This window comes from Myotis brandtii, unplaced genomic scaffold (assembly GCF_000412655.1).
Source record: "Myotis brandtii unplaced genomic scaffold, ASM41265v1 scaffold41, whole genome shotgun sequence".
Classification (NCBI taxonomy): Eukaryota; Metazoa; Chordata; class Mammalia; order Chiroptera; family Vespertilionidae; genus Myotis; species Myotis brandtii.
Genome location: NW_005365763.1, coordinates 2,151,668 through 2,159,748, shown reverse-complemented (window position 1 = coordinate 2,159,748; position 8,081 = coordinate 2,151,668). Strand labels below are relative to the sequence as shown.

The 8,081-nt window shown below is 38.8% G+C and overlaps 1 protein-coding gene across 3 annotated transcripts in view; it reads left to right on the top strand.

Moving 5' to 3' along the window:
- Positions 1-8,081, top strand: part of CUL2 (cullin 2) — a 167,310-nt gene that overhangs the window by 30,443 nt on the left and 128,786 nt on the right. The window contains exon 1 of one of the 3 annotated variants that reach the window (XM_014545445.1): positions 2,237-2,251. The exons of 1 other annotated variant lie outside the window; for it this stretch is intronic. The gene's annotated coding sequence lies outside the window, so the exon portion shown is untranslated. Of the gene's footprint in view, positions 1-2,236; positions 2,252-6,212; positions 6,236-8,081 lie in introns of those variants that run through there. One more of the 3 variants, XM_014545444.1, reaches the window with a different exon arrangement.

Here is an 8,081-nt window from a genome sequence, read left to right as displayed (position 1 = left end):
GAGAGAGAGAGGAAGGGAGAGGGAGAGAGAGAAACATCAGTTGACTACCTCCTGCATGCCCCCTACTAGGGATTGAGCCTGCAAGTGGAGCCTGATTCAGAATCGAACCCGTGACCTTCTGGTGTACAGGAGACCCTCAACCAACTGAGGCACCCTAACGAGGGCTGAGTAGGTCCTTTTTAATTGGCAAAGTCAAGTTCTTCAGTTCTGGGATATGTGGATGAAAAAGGAGTTCTGTGGGAAGTAATCTCACAGGGTAATCTGATCAGAAATTCCTAACTGGAGGTCATGATGGATATACATGCCCCAGGCATATTATTTCTTTAGTAAAAAGCTTTATCTTTACCTTAAGCAAGCCCTAGCCATTGTTTTTGTGCATTTAGATTCACACATGTTTAACAGACCCTTATAACGCAGGCAGGGGTGAAGGTGGGGAATGTCGGTCAGCAGGCAGTGTAAGGTCATCAAAATAATTTGGTTTAGCCCTGCCAAGGCATTAGGGTGAGTTAATTAAATGGTTGACCAAATATAGCAGGCTAATTTTTAAGTTGGTAATTTTGTATGGCCTTTTTTTTTTAAATTAAATCTTTATTGTTCAGATTATTACAGTTGTTCCTCTTTTTTCCCCCCACAACTCCCCTCCACCCAGTTCCCTCCCCACCCACTGTCCTCATTCATAGGTGCTCGATTTTTGTCCAGTCTCTTCCCGCATCCCCCACACCCCTTTCTCCCCCCAAGAATAGCCAGTCCATTCCCTTTCTATGCCCCTGATTCTATTATAATCACCAGTTCATTCTGTTCATCAGATTATTTATTCACTTGATTTTTAGATTCACTTGTTGATAGATGTGTATTTGTTGTTCATAATTTGTATCTTTACCTTTTTCTTCTTCTTCCTCTTCTTAAAGGATACCTTTCAGCATTTCATATAATACTGGTTTGGTGGTGATGAACTCCTTTAGCTTTTCCTTATCTGTGAAGCTCTTTATCTGACCTTCAATTCTGAATGATAGCTTTGCTGGATAAAGTAATCTTGGTTGTAGGTTCTTGCTATTCATCACTTTGAATATTTCTTGCCACTCCCTTCTGGCCTGCAAAGTTTCTGTTGAGAAATCAGCTGACAGTCGTATGGGTACTCCCTTATAGGTAACTGACTTTTTTTCTCTTGCTGCTTTTAAGATTCTCTCTTTGTCTTTTGCTCTTGGCATTTTAATTATGATGTGTCTTGGTGTGGTCCTCTTTGGATTCCTTTTGTTTGGGGTTCTCTGCGCTTCCTGGACTTGGAAGTCTATTTCTTTCACCAAGTAGGGGAAGTTTTCTGTCATTATTTCTTCAAATAGGTTTTCAATATCTTGCCCTCTCTCTTCTTCTGGTACCCCTATAATTCTGATGTTGGTACGCTTGAAGTTGTCCCAGAGGCTCCTTACACTATCTTCGTATTTTTGGATTCTTTTTTCATTTTGCTTTTCCGGTTGGGTGTTTTTTGCTTCTTCGCATTTCAAATCTTTGACTTGATTCTTGCGATCCTCTGGTCTGCTGTTGGGAGTCTGTATAATATTCTTTATTTCAGTCAGTGTATGCTTAATTTCTAGTTGGTCCTTTATCACAACATCGAAGGTCTCACTAGATTTCTTAAGGATCTCAATACATTTATCGGCGGTTTCCATAAAATTCTTGAAAAATCTTAGAACCGTGGTTTTGAACTCTATATCCAGTCGTTTGCTGTCCTCCATTTCTGTCATTTGTGACCTGTTTCTTTGTCTTCGCATTTTGTCTGCTTCCCTGTGTTGGTAGAGTGGTTTTGTGTGCTAGGTGTCCTACAGGGCCCAGTGGCTCAGCCTCCCCAGTTACCTGAGGTGGACACTCTTGGTGCACCCCCTTGTGGGCTTTGTGCACAGTCTTGTTGTAGTTATGCCTTGATTGTTTTAGGTGTCACTGGGAGGAATTGACCTCCAGGCCAATTGGCAGTGAGAATCAGCTGTGTCTGCAGTGGGAGAACTTCTGTGCTGAAGACACCCTTCTGGGGCAAGACTTGCTTCAGTGGGGCTTTGGTGCTCACTGAGTCTGCCCCCTGAGTGTGTTCCTTATGAATCTGAGGAGTTGTAATCTGGGTGGTCCCACTCTGACCACTGGGTACACTGGCTCTTGGATCTAAGGAGGTGCTAATTAAGCCTCTTCCTGAGGTTACCCAGCAGGAGCTATGTCCGCACCTTAGTATTTTACTTCCGCACTGCGCCTCCTCTGAGTCTCGGTATGCTTTTCTCTTTCCTTCTAGTTGTAGAATTTCCACTCAGCCAGCCTTCCTGTGGTTCTGGGTGATGTCCGTTCCGTCTTTTAGTTGTATTTTTGAAGTGGTTGTGCGAGGCAGCAAACTCCGGTGTTTACCTATGCCGTCATCTTGGTTTCTCCATCTGTATGGCCTTTGAATGATACAAATATCCAAATGGCCCTTGATAGAAAAAAGATTCCTCACCCCTGTTCTAAAGCATGTCCACCCTCAAAAGAACACTTAATTTTTTTTTAATATATATTTTATTGATTTTTTACAGAGAGGAAGGGAGAGGGATAGGGAGTTAGAAACATCGATGAGAAAGAAACATCGATCAGCTGCCTCCTGCACACTCCCCACTGGGGATGTGCCCGCAACCAAAGTGCATGCCCTTGACTGGAATCGAACCCGGGACCCTTGAGTCCGCAGGACGATGCTCTATTCACTGAGCCAAACCGGTCAGGGCAACACTTAATTTTTTTTATAGTTAAAAAAATGTCAACTACAGTTGACATACAATGTTATATTAGTTTCAGGTGTACAACATTGTGATTAGACATTTATACAACTTATGTGGGATCACCCCAATAAGTCTAGCACCCATCTGACACAATACATAGTTATTACAGTATTATTTTTATTACAGTATTATTAACTATACTCCCTATGCTGTACTTTACATTTCCATGACTTTTTATACTTGGCACTTTGCACATCTTAAAGAACACACAATCTTAAAGTGTAATCTGATACCTGCCTTGCTTTCTCCCACCTTCCTGTAATCTTGCTTATGTTCCCTCCTTAATCTCAGATGCATAAAAGGAACTGCAAAATGTTATTCTCTGAAGCATTTTTCTCAGTCTGTTGAGGTCTTGCTTCCAGGCATATCCTCTGTTTGACTCAAATAAATTTCTATAGAAATTCTCATAGGCCTGGAAGTACATATTTAATATATATATTAAATAATATTGTCTCTAATTTTTTAAGATGCATACTGATTGGATCTTAGACCTCTTAGATTAATACTGTCTTTTTTATAGTTTTCTTAATTTCTTTTATGTACTTCCCTCCATATTTATGAAACTTGATGATGATTTTTTTTACCTTTTTACTTTGGAAAATTGCAAACATATACAAAGAATGAGTAGTACAATAAATCCTTATGTACTTGTCACTTATCCTCAATAATTATCTATTCATAAGCAAACTATTTAATTTTAAAGCAAATCTCAGATAGCATTTCATTTTTAAAAAATATGTTTTTATTGATTTTTAGAAAGGAAGGGATAGAGAGACAGAAATATCCATGAGAGTGAATCATCTATTGGTTGCCCCCTGTGTGACCCCACTGGGGTCTGAGCCTGCATCCTGGGCATGTGCTCCAACCAGGAATTGAACCAGTGACGCCCTGGTTCATGTGTTGACACTTATCCACTGATTCACACTGGGCTGGGCAGGGCTGTCATTGTGCCCTGATCGGGTAGCTCAGTTGGTTAGAGTGTCACCCGGATACACCAAGAGTTTGGGTTCAATTCCCTGTAGGGCACATAGAAGAATCAACCAATGAATGCATAAATAAGTGGAACAACAAATTGATTTTTCTCTCTCTCCCTTCATCTCACTCTCTAAAATTAACAACAAGAAAAAGGACTCATTTTGGAATTATTATTATACAAATTCTTTAAAGTCAAATATCCCACCAGTATTTTTTTATTTGTTTTAATCCTACCAGCATTTTAAAAGTGTTAAATCTGCCCAGCCAGCATGGCTCAGTGGTTGAGCGTTGGTCTATGAACCAGGAGGTCACACACAGTTCAATTCCCAATCAGGGCACATACCTGGGTTGTGGGCTCGTCCCAGGTGGGGTTGTGTAGGAGGCAGCCGATCGATGATTGTCTCTCATCATTGATGTTTCTATCTCTCTCTTGCTCTCCCTTCCTCTCTGAAATCAATAAAAATATATTTTTAAAAATAAAAGTGTTAAATCTAGATCCAAATAAGGTCAATCACAGTGTGGTTCATTAATGTCCCTTTTAGTCTATTTTAAGACAGTTCCCCTTTCATATGCCTCTCCTCTCTACTTTTCTCCTCTCCCTGTCTCTTATGTGTATGCATAGTTTCTTGAAAGAATTTGATAATCCAGGAGTTTCCTACAGACTGGATTTTACTGACTTGCAGGTTGAGCATTATTAATGCTTGTATATATAATATATATATATATATATATATATACACACACACACACACACACACACACATATGGACATATGTTGTGTATATATACATATATATGTAATGAAAAGTATACAGAAGGCATTTAATAAATGGTAGTTAACAATGCATTTTCCTCTCATCAGTAAATATGTATAGCAAATGTAACTTTAATTGTCAAAATCTTTACAAGAAAACCTTGTAAAAAGAGCTTACTAATCCATTTTTAAAAACCACTTAACTCAAAATTACTGATATTAAATGAGACATTTTAATTGTGGGGAAGTCATCATTTGTCATGTTGAACATAGTAGAATGGATCCAGATACAGGCAAATGAAATACTACTAAGATTAAAGAAATCCTATGTATTAATATGGAATACTTCCCCAGGGTACTGTTAAGTGAATATACTATTGAGTAGTATAATACCATTTATGTAAAACAGATGAAAAATATCATGTGTATGTGATTTGTATAAAAGGGGGGAATAACAAATCATATATGTGTAAATTATACCCAGAGATATCTATATTACCTCTGGGGGGAGCTGGTGACTAGAGCATAGGAGTCAAAGGGACACTGAAATTTCAGAATTTGCAATTATGTAAATGTACGTATTCTTCCCTCCCTCATTAAATTGCACTAAACTTTTTTTTTTTTTAAATATATTTTATTGATTTTTTACAGAGAGGAAGGGAGAGAGATAGAGAGTTAGAAACATCGATGAGAGAGAAACATCAACCAGCTGCCTCCTGCACACCCCCTACTGGGGATGTGCCCGCAACCAAGGTACATGCCCTTGACCGGAATCGAACCTGGGACCTTTCAGTCCGCAGGCCGACGCTCTATCCATTGAGCCAAACCGGTTTCGGCTGCACTAAACTTTTTGATAGAATTTTGATTTCACTTTTTAAGTGTACCCATCTTTATTGAGCTCTACTTCACATACCATCAGGTGTACCCATTTGAAGTGTACAATTGAGTAGTTTTTAGTACATTTACAGAATTGTGCAACCATCATGACAATCAATTTTAGAACATTTTTATCACCTAATTTAGCAGTTACTTTCTATGTCTTCCCAAGTCTCCTAGCTCTTGGCAACACTAAAACCCTTTCTGTCTCTACAGATTGATCTATTCTGCATATTTCATATAAATTTAATCAAACAGTATGTGTTCTTTTGTGACCAACTTCATTCTCCAAGTATAATGTTTTTGAGGTTCATCCATGTCGTAGATGTCACCTTGTATTGTGGAATAGTAATCATTTGTATGGGTATACTACATTTTATTTTATTTTTTTATTATTCTTTTAAATATATATATTTTATCGATTTTTTACAGAGAGGAAGGGAGTGGGATAGAGAGTTAGAAACATCGAGAAACATCCCCAAGTCTCCTAGCTCTTGGCAACACTAAAACCCTTTCTGTCTCTACAGATTGATCTATTCTGCATATTTCATATAAATTTAATCAAACAGTATGTGTTCTTTTGTGACCAACTTCATTCTCCAAGTATAATGTTTTTGAGGTTCATCCATGTCGTAGATGTCACCTTGTATTGTGGAATAGTAATCATTTGTATGGGTATACTACATTTTATTTTATTTTTTTATTATTCTTTTAAATATATATATTTTATCGATTTTTTACAGAGAGGAAGGGAGTGGGATAGAGAGTTAGAAACATCAATGAGAAACATCGATCAGCTGCCTCCTGCACACCCCGTACTGGGGATGTGGCCGCAACTAAGGTACATGCCCATGACCAGAATCGAACCTGGGACCCTTCAGTCTGCAGGCCGATGCTCTATCTACTGAGCCAAACCAGTTAGGGCTATACTACATTTTATTTATCCATTTATCGATAGACATTTGAGTTATTTCTACTTTCTGGCCTTTATGAATAATGCTGCTTTGAACATTTGTGTATAAGTTTTTGTGTGGACATGTTTTCTCTTGAGTATATACCTAGGAGCTGAATTATTGGGTCACATGGTAACTCTTTATATAAATCACTTTTGTAATTATTTAATTTACTATTATTGACAGTTTAGAAATGGCGCTCTAGTGAGAAAATCTAATCTACAAATTGTTTTCCAATAAAGGAAAAAGTTTAAAATATTATAGTTAAAATTGGCATGTTATCTGAAAACGTAATTAAACATGAATTTTTGTTTTGCCTTTTAAAAATATTTAGAACCTGCGATTTATTTTTAGGACCCATAACACTCATGAGCCCTAGGCACAGTACCTATGTGTCAAAGAGTTAAAAATCCCAACATTGCACTAGTGGAAGACTCAGAAGAAAGCTAGAGGAGATTGTGGTAATGCGAGATTTGAACTTTGCCAGATACTCAGTGGGACATAATTTAACTAAAAATGGATGGAAGTGGTCCTGGCAAGACATCAGGAATAGGACCATGATGTCCCTAGTTAGGTACAGGAATGAACAAACATATAGCTGCCAGCACCGCCTTTGCTCTGGCCCAGAGCCGCCTTTCTGCCTTCGTTCAGGCATGGAGCCATCTTTCTGTCTTCCCACACTGCCCAAAGGCCCAGAGTGGCTGGGGTGTCCCACCCCGCCCCCGGCTGCTCGGTGCCTGCGTATGCAAATTAACCCGCCATATTTGTTGGGTTAATTTGCATACTCACTCCTGATTGGCCAGTGGGCATCGTGAAGGTATGGTCAATTTGCATCTTTCTCTTTTATTAGTGTAGATGAGTTGTCTGACAGCTTGAGAGGCAGAGAAGAATAGTGCAGTGTCATGGTCCTTTTTTTAGCTTTTCTCTTGCACATCCTTACATAAATTCTCCATGAATAAATTATCACTTAAACAATTTAAATAAAATGAACTTACATTTTTTCATTATTTGTGCTTTCTTATTGGGCAAGCAGACAATTTCAGCATACTTTTTGTCACTGGCTTATTATTTTTTTAATTTTTTAAAATATATTTTTATTGATTTCAGAGTGGAAGGGAGAGATAGAAACATCAATGATGAGAGAGAATCGTTGATCAGCTGCCTCTTGCATGCCCCCTACTGGGGATGAGCCTGCAACTTGACTGGAATCGAACCAGGACCCTTCAATCTGCAGGCCAACGCTCTGTCCACTGAGCCAAACCGGCTAGGGTGGTTTGTTAGTTTTTAATGTGCTTCACTGGGCTTGTGCTTCTCTCATCTTGGCTTTCATATGTTTCATTCATCTAAGAATGGATTATCACTACACTTGTATCCATTCTACCATAAATCTGTTGGTCTCTGTAGAGAAGTCTGTGATAATGATTCTGTCAAAACTTCATAAAGCTAAAAGACAATCTCTGCAACCATTAAAATAATTTTAAGCAGTGTGTATAATATCTCATATTTATAAGGTGAGAAAAGTAATGTGAAGGGGACATTGCCAACTTTTTGGTATCTACACTAATAAAAGAGAAACATGGTAATTAGCGTACGACCGCTACCCTTCCAATTGGCTAATCAGCATATCCTTATGCAAATTAACTGTCAGCCAAGATGGCAGCCGGCAGCCATGCGCTGAAGCGAACAGGGAGGCTTGCTTGCTCCAGTGACAGCGGACTCCAACGTTCCCCGCCT